The sequence below is a fragment of the Vombatus ursinus genome, unplaced genomic scaffold (assembly GCF_900497805.2).
Source record: "Vombatus ursinus unplaced genomic scaffold, bare-nosed wombat genome assembly UNPS02000582.1, whole genome shotgun sequence".
In the NCBI taxonomy this organism is placed as follows: domain Eukaryota; kingdom Metazoa; phylum Chordata; class Mammalia; order Diprotodontia; family Vombatidae; genus Vombatus; species Vombatus ursinus.
The window spans coordinates 521406-540961 of NW_020940360.1; the positions used below are offsets into that span (position 1 = coordinate 521406).

The following is a 19556-nucleotide window of genomic DNA, read 5'->3' on the forward strand; positions in this document are numbered from 1 at the left end:
GGATGGACTATGTTGTTTATTCATTAACATTAAACACAAAGCCAACAGCACTATAATTCATGCCTGAATGGTGCTTATATCACATATCTATTTTCTCCATAAGGGACATCACAGCCTTCTTGTACTAAGAAACATCAAACAGTACCTCAGGACTACACTTGGGGGCCGTTTTAAATAACAACATCACCAACAAAAAGGACAAAAATATGAAAAACAGCAAAAAGGATATTTGTTTACAGTATAAGAACTGAGGCAAGAAGGCAGAGCATTGCCTTGTTTGACCTCAGCTGGGAACATGCCCATCAATAGACTTGAATTTTTCACCACTTTCTGCATGTCCTTGTATGTCCTTGAATGACCACAAAAAACCACAAGTATTGATTTGGAGATTACAAATAAATTTTAGCATGTAGATAAATTCACAAATGCAGAATCTGCAAATAATGAGGATCAAATACAATCTTTTGCTTCAGGAAGGAGAATAGTCGCCTGGCAACTTAAGTTTGATAAAAAGTAGGAGAGGTGATGTTGCTTGATATTAGATAAAAATAAAATGAAAATTGGAAAATAAAGCTCTGCCAAAGCTACTTCTCTGTAACAACAAATAATTCATGTGAAATTATACTGGAATTTCACATTGGTGCTTTTGGAAGTGAACAGTTTTTATAATTTATCATTTGCTTTGTACAAGAGAAGGGCACGTGGAATCAGGAAGACCTGTATTCAAATCCAGACTCAGATCCTTACTAGCTATGTGATACTGGGCAAGTCACTTAATCCTGTTTGCCTCAGTTTCCTCTTCTGTAAAATGAGCTGGAAAAGGAAATTGCAAACCATTCCAATATCTTTGCTGAGAAAACCTCAAATAGGGTCACAAAGAGTCAGAACGAACTGAAGCTACTGAACAGCAACAACATGCAAAAGAGCACTGAATGTGGAGTCAGGAAGTTCTGAATTCAATCCAGCCTCAGAAACTATTAGCTATGTGACCCTGGGCAAGTCACTTATTCTCTCTATTCCTCAGTGGCCTCATGTGTAAAATGGGGATTAAAATAATACTACCTGCCAGGGTTGTGAGGATAAAATGAGATAATATTTGCGAACTTTAAAGCATTATATAAATGCTAGATACCATGTAACCCAAGTCCCAAAGCCCATTGGTATGGGGCTCTCTTCTCATTGTTGGAAAGCAATACCCTGAGCCTGTGTGAGGGGTAGAGTGCGGTTGGTGAGTGAAAGAGAGAGAAGAGTGGCAAGGTTCACTCTCTTCAAGCTCGGGAGTGTTCTCAGGCTTTTCAGATTTGGCAGGCACTTTGGGCACTTCTGACTTGCAGCCTCAGGAGACAGGACAGAAGATGTCAATCCTACTTCAAGTTATTGAAGGGAAAAACTCTGGGAAGAAGCTGACATGAAATAAGCTGGCCATCTCCATCATGGCCTTATCCTCATTTTGCTAAACTAGAGACTTCAGTGAACTTTCCTTTGGGTGAGATCTGGAACTTTCTCCCTTGATCGAGTTGAGTTACTTCACTCCCAATAGGAGAGCTCCTTCACTCTACATTGTCTGGTACATTTTCTCCTATATATCCTTTCTCTGATTTCTGCTTATTATGGAATTGTATAAATGGACTTATTGGCTAACAACTATGTATGTTCATTGTGAAACTAGTATTTGGGAGAAAGGCAGTGAAGCTTAGTATATAAAATTTGGGTCTTGCTTCCTTCCCACACTGTACCCCCAATTAATGAAAGAGTTATCAGAAGTTAGCCTGAACCTGGAAACCGTATCCCTTAAACCAATAATATTTAGGGGAACAAATAAATATTATTCTAGCCTCTTGTATCTGAGGAGAACAGAGTGGCCAAGCTTCTGGCCCCAACCTTCTCCTTCCTCTCCTGGCAGGAATTAAGGTCTCCCTTGGAGAAATGTGAGTGGAGAAGGGGCTAGAGATGTCCCCTGTGAGCTACACAATGACAACACTTGTTACAATTATTTTGTTTGTGTTTTCTTTGTGTAACATGACTAATATGGCAATGTTTTGTATGACCTCACATGAAAATCAAAATCAAATTGCTTGCCTTCTCAAGAAGGAGGAAGGAGTGATAGAAAGGGAAAGAATATAGAATTCAAAAAAATTTTTAAATGATTGTTAAAATTTTTACGTGTAATTGGGAAATATTTAACAAAATAAATTAAAAATGAAACATTTTTAAAAGATGTGAATCTTTTTCCACCAATGGACCTGTGAATTTATTGATGAAAGTAACTCTTGCTCCCCTCTCAGTGAAGATCAGCAACGCCTTTGTAATTTGGTTGCCTGGAGCAGTGAGAAGTTCGATGATGTGCCCAGGAGTTCATAGTATGTGTAAGAAGTTAACCTGTAACTTCTATCATCCAGACTGTCTCTACTATACTGTGATGCCCCTCTCAAATGTGAATCTTAAAGAAATAGGTGTGATATAGTAAAAATCACCTCAAAATGAGAATTTAGAGGTCTGGGTGCTAGTCCTCAGTGTAGCCAATTAGTTATGTGACTCCACAGATATTTATTACAAAATGGCTAGGATATAATGCAATGGGTACTTGAGACTAGAAGCAAGGGATACATTTACAATAGAGAAGTCCCCATGATGTAAGTGGAGTTGCTACTTCTCGAGTGAAGACCGTGTCTATATCTCTTCACAGCCACAGGCTTTTCTTTCTCTGGCTTCCTCTTGGAGTCTCTCTCCCACTTGCTCTGCTTTGTCAGGAATGCCCATACTTAGTCCAGGAACTCACCCTTTGATCCACTGCGAGGAAAACTTCCTGCCACTCTCCATGTCAAAGCCCCTACCACCTACCTAGAAATAGCTATAGCATGCACTTCCTCTGTTGGAGGTCTTGTCTTAACTGAGAAAGTCTCAGGCCCTGCCTCCACAGCTGACACTGATGCTACTCCCTATGTCCTCAAAAACAAAAAACAAAAACAACTTCTTTTTACTGTCCTCAATCCTTAATAATTTTTTTGTTCTCAGTCACCCCTGCTAGGTGCTTTCTACAATATATCTTTGGACCATTTCATTCTGGGAAATGGAGTTTTTCTTACCATCATAAATAACTTAAAACAGACAAGAACTTACCCCGAAATAGAAACTTGTATTACTGAAAATATTCTCTAGGATGAACATACGGATCAGCATATTGAACATGTTGAAGCAATTAGCTCCAAAAATTCAGAATCCTGAAAAAAACTCCCCTGTGAGTCATAAAATTCCATGGCTTCCAAAGAATTAAAGTTGAAGGTCATACAAAGGGCAAAGGGAGAGATGAATGGCAGACATGGACACAATGCTAATGAAGAATTATGCTAGAGAAGCAGCATAAAGGACATCAACAGATATATGGGGCAAGGGGAAAGATGGGTCACTTGCAAAGCAAGAGTTATGGATGATTGATATTCAGCATGCTCTATTGCTATCCAGGTAATGTCAAAAGAAATAGAGGAAAGTCTCCTTCACATTGAGTGGACCACCTGTGGAGGATTTAAAGGAGGATATTGGTAAGACGATAGTGTGCTCAGATAATTTTTCTGTATTAGCTTTATGACTGCCATTTCCTTAAGACAGCTAATCATATCCATAGCTAGAGCTTTCAACTCAGATAATTAAGTGGTCAGCAACAGAAGAATTTCTGGCTCAGCTTTACCGTCCTCATTTAGTTAAGCTGAGACACCAACTATAGCCCTGTTGCTATCTTGCTAGTTCCTGCTCTGTCTGTAAATTCCAATTAAATCCCCTAGTATTTGCTGATCAGTTAATTATTTTACCTGATATAGATCTTCCCTTTCTCTATCTATTCTTTGATGTGTAAATCTTTACCTTCCCTTTTTGCACTCTATAAAAATTTCAATTGCATCCATCCTGCCTTGCCTTATATGAGATTTGTGAAAATGCTACTCATGGCCCATTGGTTTTTGTGTAACATGGAACTATGCTCTGAACATATAATAAACCATTAAAATTACTTCTTAATAATTTTAATTAATAAATCAATAAATCATTAAAATGTCTTTGTGTGTTGGTAAGTAAAATTGGCTACAGTACATCTCAAGGAATCCCTGAATATTTTTATATGTATAAGCATCCAAGGAAGGGCTGCTGGCTATACCATTGCAAGCAGTATCCACATCAAGAACATTTGATTCAGTGCTGTGGTCAAAGTTAGTGAGGTAGATGTGCACACACTCAAGAATTTCTGAATTCTGGCCTTAGGTCACTAGCTTCCTACAGGGAAATTTCCTCAACAGTGGGCTTCTTGAAGAAGGGATAATGGGGAGAGTGCTGGGTCTAAAATCAGGAGACTGTGTATTTAGATTCTACTTCTGACACTAGTGGTGTGACCCTGAGTAAGCCATTTTACTTCTTGGCCTCAGTTTCATTTTCTATAAAATGAAGGTGCTCTATGGTCTCTTCAAGATCTAAATATATGATCCTATGACTTGGACTCAAGAATGCTTGGGTTCAAATCCGGTCTCTGACACTTTGAGAACTATATGTCTAGGCATATGTTATCTAATATCTATGGGCCTCGATTTCCTCATCTGTAAAATAAGGGACTTGAAATAGATGGCCTCTGAAGTTTCTTTCCTATCTCAATCATGATCCTATGATGACCTTGCAAATGAAAGACTAAAGCCAAACCATGGGAGGGGCAAGAGATCTGGGCTTTACAAACCCAACTCTTTGTTGTTGTTGTTCAGTCATTGTCCCATTCTCTGTGACCCTATTTGAGATTTTTTTCTCCAGCCCATTTTACAAATGAAGAACTAAGGCAGAGTTAAGTGACTTGCCCAGGGCCACATGGCTAGTTTTGTCATGAGTTAATTCTTAGATACTCAAGTCAAAAGGTGAACTAGAAATATGTGTTGACCAGGCCCCCAAAGTGTCTTTGTCTTTCAGGAGTGTGCCAAAATATGCCAAAATAAAAATCATAGGATTACCAAGGAAATCAATTATATTGAAATATAATTATCTAAGTAATTTTTTTTTAATTTCACAGACCCCAGGTTAAGAATCTCTGCTTTAGAATGTTTTTTTGAATAAAGAATTCCAAAAACAATTGCTTTCAATAAAATGGCCTCTGGACACTTAAACTTAATCAGCTTATTATGATTCAATAACATATGAATTGGGGGAGCTTTATGATTAAGGGGCTTTTAAATATCACAGGGCACATTAAGGTTTTTATTGCAATAAAATTATTTAATAATATATCATGTGACCAATAATTGTCATTCACTTTCAAATTGGCCCTAATATAATAGGACAAAAGTATACACACACTTCTTAAGTGTATAGCAACAGGCACACTACATGTTTTCCTAGCCCACCTCAGCCAGAACCTGGGGACAGAGAGGTACCTGAAGTCCAAGTAGTGGTTGGGCTAAGAAGTTTATCCCTAAGGACAATCAGAGAAAACAAGTGAGAGGTACCAAGGAAGGGTCATTCTTAGCACATCACCAAGTTCTAGCTCTGATACTTTCTAGCATTGTGACAATGGGCCACTTAACCTCTCTGAGCTTCAGTTTCTTTATCTGTAAAATGACAGTAATAAAAGCTATCATTTTGGGAGCAGCTAGGTTGCACAGTGGGTAGAGCACCGGCCCTGGAGTCAGAAGGACCTGAGTTCAAATCCAACCTTAGACACCTAACACTTACTAGCTGTGTGACTCTGGGCAAGTTACTTAACCCCAATTGCCTCACCAAAAAAAAAAAAAAGCTATCATGTGTACTCCATGATATTATTGTGTCTCACATGACATAATGCATATAAGTGTTTTGCAAACGTTAAGGGGCTATAGACATTTCAGGAATTGTTGTTAAAACCATCTACTTCATAGGGTTATTGTGAGGAACTGTACTTTATCTAAATGCTATATAAATGTGAGTTGTTTATTATTGTTATTACTCATTGAATAGTTATTTCCCTTAATAACAGTATCTCTGATTTCATGAAGGTAGACTAAGTGGACATGGCTTCTTCAGCCCTGAAGCTATCAACAAGATACGTTTAAAAAGAAATAAACAACTTTAGTGACCAATTTGGAGAGCTAATATAATAGAAGTATTTTTAGAAATGCTGATTTGATTTATTAACCAGCTGCTCACATTTTTTAAAGGCCCTTTTTTATGTTATATGGGGAATTAGGGGTCAGATGCCTGACAACTATTGACTTTAAATCTTCTATTGTTGAGTTTGAATCTGTTATTGTCACAACACTCTACTAACTAGGTCCCCAGGCCCTCCACTGGGTCCTCACTTGCAGCAAGATAATCCTTTTACTTCTTAACTGACTCTTCACCTTATTCTCCACAGCAGCTCTCATGGGATCATAGACTGGAAGTTAGAAGGGACCAAAGAGGCCATCCAGTCCAATTTCCTCATTTTACAATTGAGGAAACTAATGCCCAGAGAGTTTAAGCGACTCATTGAGGGACACACACTTAGTATCTGAGGAAGAATTTGAACTTGTCTTCCTGACTTCAAGTCCTACTAGCTACACCACCAAATCTCTTCTCTTCTCAAGCCTCTCATGGCATTGTCCAAGGAGGGTAAAAAAAAATTAAAATTACTTGGGGTAGTGATAGAAAATTATGCCTCACAAAATAGTAAGAAGTGGTTTGGGGAAAATGAGATTGCAGAAGACTTGGACTAAGACATAACAAAGCCAGATCGTCCTGGGAGAATTTATAGGTGAAACCAAGAGGAAATCAAACAGATGTAAAGTAAAACACATCTGCTGATAGTTCTAGTGATTTCTTCTTATCATTGACAATAGTTGAACCACTGCATTTGGACTATACCACCTTAGGACAAAGTGGACTATGCGTTAAAAAAAAGCAATGCCACTTAAGATGTATTTGAAAATTCTGTCTGGGCCAGACCAAGTATATGCATAAAAGAATCTGTGCTAGAGATACTTATTTCATCAAAAATAAATTCAATTCAATAAATATTTATTAAGTACCCACTATGTACCAGACACCTTGCTAAGTGCTGGGGATACAGATAAGAAAAAGAGACAGTCTCTACATTCAAGGAATTTACAACCTAATGAGGGAAGAAAACACATAAAAGGAAACTGAAAAGTATGGGGAGGGGGGAAGTGAGAAAGAGGCAGGAACCAGAGGGCACCCAGTATGAGGGTGTTTCATGAAGCAGAAGTCAAGCAGAGTTGCTAATGAAGGATGGAGTTACCAGGAAGGCTGTGAGCCCTCTATAAAGGAAGGTTTGGGGAGTTTAGTGTTCCACCCTCCAGCCCTGCAATCAGAAGAGAGAGACAACTGAGGGTGAATTAAAAATGTGTAAAGTATCCAAACTTGTCACAGATTGTACTTTAAGTAAAAAAGGAGTCAAAACCTCATAGCCATCTCTGATTCATTCCTCTCACCCAATACATACAGTCAGTGAGCCTTGATTGCTCAGAAAATAATACCTTAAGAAACAGGTACAACTGAGTGTCTACTAGGTGAATAGAGCTCTGGATCTGGAGTCAGGAAGACTCATCTTCCTAAGTTCAAATTTAGCCTCAGACACTTACTAGCTGTGTGACCCTGGGCAAGCCACTTAACTGTTTGCTTTTAATCCACTGGAGAAGGAAATGGCAAACCACTCCAGTATCTTTGCCAAGAAAATCCCATGAACAATATGGTCCATGGGGATCACAAAGAGTCAAACAGGAATGAATGATTGAACAACAACAAATCACCATTAGGCTGGTAATTGATATAGATTCTACAACTGGCTCCTACCCTAGTATACTCTGATTGCCCTTGTGGACAAGTCCATTTTTCAGATATACTTTTTGCTTAAATCTTTTCCAACTTCATCTATTTCTTCCCTAATGCATTTCACATCAGTAATTTTATTTTTATCATTGTTATTAGGTTTCATGTGTTTGATTTCTTAATATAAGTACTTTGATATTTAATTGGTTAGGCAAAGCCCTGAATACCTCATTTAATCATTGCAGAAAAGAATATTTCATACATGAAACTGTTATTACTATAATAATGCTGTAAAAATAATTACTTATACTAATTTATACAATGCATATTCAATATAGGTGAAATGTGCCATAGTTTGTATGCAAATTAAAAGAGAAAACCATCAGTGAGGGAAAGTCTGTTTTTCTTTGCCTTTGACACTAAACTGAATTAATCTATTAAACTGAGGGGAACTTTTTTTCCATTTGCTAACATCCAATCCAACATTTTTAAGGGCTATTATGTATTCTTTGTGAAATAGAATTAAATGCATTATAAAAGATTTGTGCACGTTTGAAGAGGGAATTTTTAATTTAATGTTTTGGGCTCAAATAGAAAAATGTAAACAGAGAAAACACTATTGACAATATCAAATGAGATAATGTTAAGGGCTTAGCAAAACTTTAAAGAGCTATATAAATGCTAGTTATTATTATTATTAGTCCAAGAAGAGGTCTGTTTCATAAATTGTCCCTGTTATTTAATGTACTCTTAGATAATTCTTCAGAACTATAGTAATTAGTTGGTTTTACATATGTAGAGGGAAAATGATGAATTCTAAAACACTCTATGAGATCTTGTAAGGTTAATTGCTAGATCCAATAATAAAGGACAAAAAGCTCAATGTAAATATGGCATCCAAGCTCTCTAATATTTACTCTTTCCAGTGCTTTGATACTCAAGGGGCAATAATCTATCTCAATACACAATGCTTGAGTCCCTATTTCCATTGACTCTCCTCTGACCAACCCAGGATAAAATGTGTTAACATCATAGTAAAGCAAAGGTTATTTACATAAAACAGAGTACAAAATAAGTAACAAGGAATCAAGTCAAGTAGCAAGCACTCATGTCACCCACATCTCAAACTGTCATCTCCCTACACATATCCCAGGGAGCATTATTCCTGATTAGCCACTTTGAATTTCTGCTGCTACTTCCAACACAGTGGGAATAAAGCAAAGCAACTCACTCATGGCAGGATGTTAGGTTAGTGTCCACAGAAGAAGAGATACTAGATGCACTTTTTTCCTCAGCATAGCACTGAAGGCATGGAAAACTAAATTAGGACTATTCATTGCCTAGAGACAGCTAGTTGGCACAAGGAGTAGAGTGTTGGGCCTGAGGTCAGGAAGATCAGATTTCAAATCCAGCCTCCAACATTTCCTAGCAATGTGACCCTGGGCAATTCATTTAACTTCTACCTCAGTTTCCTCAACTATAAAATGGAACTAATAATAATACTTACCTCCGAGAGTTATTATGAAGATCGAATGAGATAACATTTGTTATGTTATAAACAAAGCACTTAGCACACTACCTGGAACATAGTAGGTATTATAGCTATTGTTGTTGTTGTTGTCATTATGATTGCAGCAACTAGAATGAAGGCTTACTGACTTTGAGCAGTTTAAAAATGAAGAAGAGAAGAAAATGGCAAATGTTGGAGGAGCTATAGAAAAAGACACATTGATATACTATAGTTGGACTGTGAATTGGTCCAGCCATTTTCGAAAGCAATTTGGAGTTATACCTTAAAAGTTACTAAACTATAATACTATTCAGAATACTGATTCCGAAATGTCATTGCTAGGCCTATATACTCCAAAGAGATCAAAGAAAGAGGAAAAAGTCTTATATGTAAAAAATGTATATATATTGTAGCTCTATATAATATATATACATATGTATATTATAGCAGCCTTTTGTAGGGTAGCAAAGAACTGGAAACTAAGGGAGTGTCTGTAAACTAGAGAATGGTTGAACAAATTATGGTATATGAATACAATGGAATACTATTTTACTGCAATAAATGATGAAAGTAATAACTTCAGAGAAACATGAAGAGACTTGTATGAAGTGATGCAGATTGCAATAAGCAAAACCAAAACAATTTATTCTGTAACAACACTATAATAATAAACAAAGACTTAACAATTTTGATCACCAAAATGACCAACCATGGATCCAGAGAATCTAGGATGAAGAATGCTGTTTACCTCCTGACAGAGAGCTGATGGACAAAATGTGCAGAATAAGACATGTTTTTAGAGATGGCCAGCATGTGAATCTGTTGTTTGACTATATGCATTTGTTTAAAAAATGTTTTGTTTAGTCTTACTTTGTTTTGTTTTGTTTGCCAGTGTCCACTCCCATATAGATCATTCTTAATAGCAGGTTGGAGACAAGAATGAAATGCTACATGCTTACAAAACTATGTACGGATTGAAACAATTACGCAGCACTTCCCCAAATTGGTGTAACATACCAGCTCTGAAGATGGCTTCACAGATTTTCCTTCCCCCCATTGGTGAGTGTCTCCTGGGGTCTCCATTTTGAGGATGGCTCCAGGATGGCTCAACTTTGTTACTCTCCCAGCTATGCTTCTGATTTTCCAGACTTCACCACCAGGCTTAGCTGCAGTCTTACCTTGAAACTTCACTCAGCATCTGGGACCTACTCACCCTGGAACATTTTATCTGTCCCTATGGCCTTCTCACTTTGGAACATCCTTTTATCCTTGTCCCATTAATAAGTTCCTCCCAAGATCTGCATTTTGAGGAGGGGCCTACACTGGACAATCTTCATGCCTTCCCAGCATGCTTCTGACTTTCCAGACTTCAGCATCCCAACAGTTAAGAATTAACTTCTGCCCCTCTGCTTTTCAATTTCCTTTTGTGTGTTGTCTTCCCCCAGGGCAGGGACTATCTCTTCGTTTATATTTGTTTCCCCAGGTCTTAGCAAAATGAATGCCTGGCATATAGTAAGCATTTATAAATGTTTCTTGCCTTGCCTTGCTTTGCCTTTTCAATAGGAAAAAAAATCCGTTTCTGAATTATGTTAAAAGATGCTCCCTCCTTTTCAAGAGTCTAGCTGTAACCCAAAACTCAAAGCCCATTTGTATAAGACTCTCCTCATTGGAAAAGATTGATTATTCAGTACTCCATGCCAGTGTGAGGAGCAGTTGAATATCATTTTGGCTTCTTTAGAGAATCTTTTTCTCTCTTCATGGACCCGAAGAGGTGTGACTTCTTTCTCTCTCAAATATGGAAGCCAGGAAACCAGGATCTCTCTTTTCTAAAATTCTCACCAACTCTGCCCCTCATGTAGGCATTCCACTATTTCAGCCCAAAACATTAAATTAAAAATTCCCCCTCAAATATGCAAACATCTTTTATAATGCATTTAATTCTATATTGTTAGAATATGGGATAGGTCCTTAAATTATTGGATCAGAGGTAAACAAATGGAAATTGAGCACTAAGTAATCAATCTCCACCATTGAGAAAAGTCTCAAACAAATGAGTTTTGAGGCTCAGATTATATAATGGAAATTGATTAGGAGTAAAGTACAATCAGCTACTTCTGCTTTCAAATTTATATTTTGGAATATTTGAGCAGAATAATTGGTTGATGAGGAAGAGAATATTGGACTGGACTATTTCCTGATTTACCTAGGGTAGCTAAGAAGGGAGACATTAGGGGTCTTATCAATGATTCTAAGTGTTATTATCTAGTAAGTTATTATTAGGAAAGGAACGAGATACCTTCTGACAGGTTTGAGAAGAGAAAATAAAAGAAAGATCCATTATATTAATGTTCCTAAGTGATTACATGACATAACCCATACCAAAATGTGGGAATAGAGACCAAAGAAATCTCTGCCCATGTGTAGATTTTGCTACAGTTTAGAGGTCTGTGCCTTTCTCTTTTCCTATATTCATGCCACCATGCTCCTAGATTTCTTTCCTATTAGGCTCATGGAATGATTAAAAATAGATACTGGAGGAGTCAGATAAACAGCCCCCCACATTCCAAATCAATTTTGAGGAAGAGTAATGTAAGCCCTTGCCTTACATTACTAAAAAACAGACCAGGAATTCCTATGCCCATTGAAAATTTGAAGGGGGACTCCTTTCTATACTGGTGATATTACTATAGCCTTTATAAGTAAGATTCCAAAAATTTTATTTCTTTTTATACTGTAATATTATTTTGTTGTTTTTCTTCCTGATCAAGAAATTTTTTTTAATTACTTTGGCACAGACAGTAGACTCCCCATTTAAAATTTCTGGGAAAAAATATTTTGTTGGCACTTCTTCACAGTTTCCAAATCCAACGATTGAATGCTAGTTTGTTTTCTACTAATACAATGGATAAAATTTGGGAGAGGAGCAATAACTAGTGATGAAGCTCTTCTGGTTTTATGAAGAATTATAGTTCATTAATTTTCATAACTAAAGTATCCTCTCTATTAATATAGAAAAAAATGGAAAGATCAATTCATACTTATACTAGACAATTGATAAAGACATCATTTTTCCAGGTAATTCAGAAATGGATGGCCTTAGATGGTTCACTTCAGAGTGACAAATCAAAAGGACTTATGGAAGTACATATGTTCTTTTCTACACTTTTGGGATTCTAAACATGAATGCTAATTCAGATTCCATAGTAGAAAAGGAGCAAATTTGTACTACCAAAGATACTAAGAATGCCTTACTTATTAATAAAGCTATGTAAGAATGTTTGTATGCATGTATGTAGCCTATAGCAAACAATGTCAATTCACTTACATTCTTCAAAGTGAGAAAGGATAGCACACAAAAGTGTGTATATATCATATATGTATTTTATATGTGTATGTTTATATAGACACAAACATATCTGGGTATGTTATATACTGTAAAATATTAATCAACTACCAATTATTTATTTTTAATCACCTTCTTAAAGCACATATATAGCTTTGCTCTTATATATCATAGTAGGTTAAAAAGTATATATGAGACCCTGTGCAAGCTGACAAGGAGTTGACTCCACCTAATTTCCCTATTAGCCAACTTCCCATTTTGGCCAAACTGAGCTTCTAGAGTTCTTGCAGAGCTCTCGTAGAGCTTACCTAACAAGCTAAGTTCCTCATTTCTATTAAAAGTCTTGTTGTAGATTAAAAACCATAATCATTCCACTATAGTCACATGGGGCTAGGAACACCTATACCTTGAGTTTTTTGGTTTTTGGTTTTTTTGTTTTGTTTTGCTTTGTTTTTGTTTTTTTGCTGTTTCGGAATTTTTTTAATTTATTTAGTATTTTATTTTTCCCCAGTTACATGTAAAAATAATTTTTAACATTTGTTTTTAAAACTTTAAGTTCCAAATTATCTTCCTTCCTCCCTCCACACCACCCCCCATTGAGAAGGCAAGCACTTTGATATAGATTATACATGTGTAGTCATGCAAAACGTTTCCATGTTAGCCATGTTGTGAAAGAAAACATAGACCAAAAAAAAAACTCAAGAAAAATAAAGAAAGTAAAATATTATGCTTCAATCTGTATTCTGACACCATCAGTTCTTTCTCTGGGGATGGATAGCGTTTTTCATCATAAATCCTTCAGAGTTGTCTTCTATCATTGTATTTCTAAGAATAGCTTCAGTCATAGCTCATCATCTTACAATATTGCTGTTATTTTGTACACAGTACATCTCACTTTGCATCAGCTCATGTAAGTCTTTCCAGGTTTTTTTTTTCTGAGAGAATCCTGCTTATCATTTTTTATAGCACAATAGTATACAATCATAATCACATACCACAATTTATTCAGCCATTCCCCAACTGATGGGCATCCCCTCAATCTCCAGTTCTTTGCCACCAGAAAAGAGCTGTTATAAATATTTTTGTATATATAGATCCTTTTCCTTTTTGTTTTTATCTCTTTTGGGATATAGACCTAGTGGTAGTATTGCTAGATCAAAGGATATGCATAATTTTATAGCCCTTTGGGCATAGTTCCAAATTACTCTACACAATGGTTGAAACAGTTCACAACTCCACCAACAGTGCATTAATGTCTCATTTTTCCCACATCCTCTCCAATGTTTGCCATTTTCCTTTCCTGTCTTATTAACCAATCTAATAGGTATGAGGTAGTACTTCAGAATTGTTTTAATTTGCATTTATCCAATCAATAGTGCGTTAGAGCATTTTTTCATATGGCGATCAAAAGCTTTGACTACTTCATCTAAAAACTATTCATATCTTTTGATCATTTATCAATTGGGGAATGGCTCCTATTTTTATAAATTTGACAATTCTCTATATGTTTGAGAAATTAGGCCTTTATTAGAGAAACTTGTTTCAAATTTTTTTTCACAGTTACTATTGTTAACTGTATTTCTCTCCATCCTATTTCCCCCCTTGTTTATTCTATTCTCTCTCTCCTTTCACCTTGACCCTCTTCAAAAATTTTTTGCTTCTGATTACCCCCTAACCTAATCTGCCCTCCCTTCTATCATCCCCCCTTCTCTTATCTCCTTCCTCTCCTACTTCCCTGTAGGATAACATAGATTTGTATACCCCATTTAGTGCATATGTTGTTCTCTCTTCAATCAAATTCTGATGAGAATAAGGTTCACTCACATCCCCACTCTTCCCCTCCACTGTAAAATCTTTTCCTTGCCTCTTTTATGTGAGATAATTTACCCCATTCTACCTCTCCCTTTCATATTCTCTCAGTACATTCCTCTCTCACCTCCTAATTTATTTTTATATCATCCCTTCATATTCAATTCACACCTGTGCCCTCTGTCTATATATACTCCTTCTAACTGCCCTAATAATGAGAAAGTTCTTATGACTTACAAGTGTCATCTTCCCATGTAAAAGTCTTGTATTTGAAAGTCAAATTTTCTTTTCAGCTCTGATTTTTTCATCAAAAATTCTTGAAAGGTCTCTATTTCATTGAATATACATTTTTCCCCTGAAGGATTATACACAATTTTACTGGGGAGATGATTCTTGGTTATAATTCTAGCTCCTCTGCCCTCTGGAATATCATACTATAAGCCCTCCAATCCTTTAATGTAGAAGCTGTGTTATCACGACTGTGGCTCCACAATACTTGAATTGTTTCTTTCTGGCTGCTTGCAATATTCTCTCCTTGACCTGAGAACCCTGTAATTTGGCTATAATATTTCTGGGAGTTATCATTTTGGGATTTCTTTCAGGAGGTGATCAGTAGATTCTTTCAATTTCTATTCTATCCTCTGGTTCTAGAATACCAGAGCAGTTTTCCTTGATAATTTCGTGAGAGATGATGGCTAGGCTCTTTTTTTAATCATGGCTTTCAGGTAGTCCAATAATTTTTAAATTATCTCTCCTGGATTTATTTTCCAGGTCAAATGTTCTTCCAATGAGATATTTCACATTGTCTTCTATTTTTTTCATTCTTTTGGTTTTGTTTTATTGTTTCTTAATTTCTCATAAAATCATTAGCTTCCATTTGCTCAATTCTAATTTTTAAAGAATTATTTTCTTCAGTGAGGTTTTGTACCTCCTTTTCCATTTGGCCAATTCTGCTTCATAAGGCATTCTTCTCTTCATTGGCTTTTTGGACCTTTTTTATCATTTGGCCTAGTCTGGGTTTTTTTATTGCATATCACTCCTTTATTATACTGGAAAACAAAAAGGAGAGGGGGCAGGACCCAGATGGCTGAACATAAAGTGGAAGGCAATGGGACACTGAGACACATTTCAACATGATCTAGGGGCATTTCGCTGTGCCACAGAGCAGAGCAGGGGCTATAAAACACACAGTGGGATGTGCTCGTCCATCCCTCAAAAATCAAGGAACTCTCCCTTCTCTGACCAGCCTGGAAGGGTCTTTTGTGAAAGCAAATGCAACAAGTAAACATTAGGACAACCTCCCAGACCCATTTTTCTTGGGTTAGGGAGGAAGTATCCAAATAAAACTTTCATGATTCGTGAAACAACCACCCTGGTTATAGGCAGCGTCCTACAACAGCCCCTGAGAGGACTGCCCTACTAGCAGAACTAGCTCATAGGAATAACTGGACCAACTCCTCCTTTCAACTCCCCAAATTGGTCACTTCATACTATGTCCCCATCCCCAATCCCTAGCCAGATCCTTACTGAGCCAAACCACCCAGGAGGCATTCTGACTAATGTGGTTGAGGGGAAGGGCAACAGGAGAGAAAAAAATTGGTCTGAAATAGGGAGGAAGAAATGAGAAAAGAAACCATCAATCCCCCACCTGCAGCTATGTGCTGTGATCCCTAAGGCGAAGGTCAGTGTGTGGAGCAGGATAGATGTGGTGGAAACAGTGAGAAGGGGAGGATCTGGCTACTGCTGGCTAGTGCTGGTAGCCTGCTTTCACTTCTTGGTCTTGCCTTGGGCTGCCATAGCCTCCATGGCTTTGCACATGGTCTCGTCATTCCTGAGGAACTGCATGGGTTTCATGGGTTTCAGATTCTTGTTTAACTCATACAGGATAGGAATGACAGTGGGCAGATTCAGATCCATGATTGCTTCTTCAGACAGCCCCTCGAGGTGTTTGACACTTCCTCAAAGACCATTGCCATGGGCTGCAATCAGAACACACTTTCCTTCCTTGATCTGAGGAACAATTTCCTCATTCCAGAGGGGTAGAGCCTGGGAAATGGTGTCTTTCAGGCTCTCACAGGAGGGCAATTGTCCTCAGTCAGATCTACATAGTGACAGTCCTTGCTGATGTTGCTGTAGGAGTGATCAGGCTCCATTGGAGGTGGTGGGATGTCATAGGATCATCACCAGATCTTGACCTGGGACTCACCATGCATAACATCTGTCTCTGCTTTGTTGAGATCTGTCAGACCTCCATAGTGACACTCATTGAGGCACCAAGGCCTCGCTACAGACAACCACATCTGGTCAATGGCATCTAGCACTGTCCAAAGGGTACAAATTGCTCTCTTCTGGACAGAGGTGAAACAGACGTCAAATTCATAGACAGATCTAACAGAGCTTGGCCTCCTCGTGCCTGGTGGGGCTCAGGTCTGTGTCGTACCAGCCACTGAAGCAGTTCTCCAGGTTCCAGACACTCTCTCCATGCCGGATTAGCACCAGCTTGTAGGCAGCCATGGTGGGGCAGAGGCTCAGGGCAGCAGGTATCGAGAAGACTGGCAGACAGGTGAGCATACACTGAGATTCAGCTAGTCTGTTTTTAAGGTGTTTTCTTCGGTATTTTTTTGTGTCTCCTTTACCAAGCTGTTGACTTGTTTTTCATGATTTTCTTGCATCACTCTCATTTCTCCTCCCAATTTTTCCTCTACCTCTCCTACTTGATTTTCAAAATCCTTTTTTAACTATTTCATGGCCTGAGACCAATTCATATTTTTTTCCTGGAGGCTTTGGATGTAAGAGCTTTGACTTTGTCATCTTCTTCTGATTATGTGCTTTGATCTTTCTTATCACCATAGTAAGTTTCTATGGTCAGAATTTTTTTCTGTTATTTGCTCATTTTCCCAGCCTATTTCTTGACTTTTAACTCTTTGTTAAAGTAGGGTTCTGCTTCCAAGGTGGAGGGAACATTGTCCCAAGCTTCATGGGTTTTGTGCAGCTGTTTTCAGAGATACTTCTAGGGACCTGTAAGTTTTCAGTTCTCGCAAGGTGGTATGACATAAGGAGAGGTGTGTTTACTATTCTTGTGACCTATGTTCTGGTCTGTGAGTGACCACAAGCACTCTTTTCTGCCCTGAAACTGTAAGGAGGGTCCCTGTTCCGCTGCAGCCACAAGTTCTAGTGTGCTAGTGCTCCTCCCTGCCCTGGGACTGCCAACCAGGACTGTGACCCAGATCCAAGTATGGGCAAAGCAACACAGTACTGCCTCAGTGCTAGCAAAGAGACCCAAGTAATCTCCTTCTGATGGTTGTTCAACTCCTTACAGTCTGTGGGCTGAGAGCTCCATAAGCAGCTATTATAACTGCTGATTCAGTAACTTCCAAGACCTGCTCCTGGTTTGCTAGGACTGAGGCTGTGCTGGCACAGCCTGCGCTGGACTGTGCTTCACTCTCACCCAGGTGCAACAGATCTTTCCTGCTGACCTACTAGGGTGTCTTTGGCTGGAAAATTATTTCACTCTGTCCTTTTGTGGGTTCTGCTGCTCCAAGAATTGTTTTATGGCATTATTTAAAGGTTTTTGGAAGGGTTTTGGGGAGAGCTCAGGAAAGTTGCTTTTCTCTACCATCTTGGCTCCTCCCCCAACCTTGAGTATTTTCAATCTGTTAAGGTTCCCTATTCCTGTAAAGGTTCTCTGTTTTTGTCAGGGATACTTACACAAGACAGATTTCTATGATGTTAATGAAAACTCTTATAATACTTCAAACAATCAAAAAGAATAAACATTCATGTTAATCGATATGTTCCTCAGTCTGTGATCAATGTTCATCATTTATTGCTTATGTTACTCATTTTAATGCTCCTCATTTATGCCTATAAAAATACTCTGCAAGTTCACAGCAAGGTCCTTGTACCAATTGAGGTGGTCTTGGACCCACTTTATTGACTAATTGGTAGCTATGCTAATAAACTGATTATGTTTGGAACTCTTTGCCACAATTTCTCTTATTAACAGATTTCAATCATGACACTATGTATATGTGTGTGTACAAACACACATACATATTTATAAAAACATATAAAATATATATGTGTATATACACGTGTGTGTGTGTGTGTGTGTGTGTGTGTGTGTGTGTAATTGGCAGAGGTATAGCACTCCAGAGACAAGACATTATGGAAAGCATTGTACCAGTTAAAATTTTGTTATCTTTGCCATAAAACTAGGGAATTTTATAGGGAGTACTGTTACTTCCTTGTGTAAGAACCAGTCAAGATTTCAAGGCCAAATCCCAGCTGTCATTTTGTCTCCGTCTCTCTGACTGGCTCACCTAACCTAACTAAAGCTTGAGCCTCATTCCACCATGAGAACTTTGTCCTCTTTTTATACTGAAAGTTGCTGATCCAGAGGTAGTTAGGTGGCACAGTGGACAGAGTGTCAGGACTGAATTCAGGAAGTCAGGAAGACCTGAGTTCAAATTCTGCCTCAGACACTAGTTGCATGAGCCTGGGCAAGTCACTTAACTTCTGTTTGCCTCAGTTTACTCTCCTATAAAATAGGAGTAATACTAGCAACTATCTCCCAGAGTTGTTCTGAAGATTAAATGCGATAATAATTGTAAAGCATTTAGCACAGTATCAGGCACAAAGTAAGTGCTACATAAATATTAGCTATTATCTCCACACAGGCTTCTGAGAGATGTCATTCCCAATAAAAAACGTGGGATAGACATACATCCATTACATCAAAAAGTAGAAAATGCACTTGAACCTGAAAGGGTAAAAGAGAAACTCTTCCAAGTCTATCATTTAAGAACCCATAGAATTTTGTGATAAGAGACCTTAAGATCATCTAACTCAATTCCCTCATTGTATAAATGAGAAAACTAAAAGCCAAGAGAGAGTGAGTGACTTGTCCAAGATTGTGCAGAGAGTTAGCAAAAGACCTAGGACTAGAACCCAGATTTCCTAATTCTGGATGCAGTATTCTTCCCGCTGGACCACACTGTCTCTTACATAATTTCAGCCAGTATGACCACTTAGAATCCCTGGCTCTACAACAAATATTAGCATGTAAGCTGCAGTAATTTTCATGATTATTTGCATAGAATGGGTAATGTAGTAGATGGGGCAGAA

General features: G+C 37.9%; 1 pseudogene; it reads right to left on the reverse strand.

Annotated features, from left to right (window-relative positions):
* Positions 1-16196: 16196 nt before the first annotated feature.
* LOC114039134 lies at positions 16197-16943 on the reverse strand (annotated as a pseudogene).
* Between the last annotated feature and the right edge of the window lie 2613 nt (positions 16944-19556).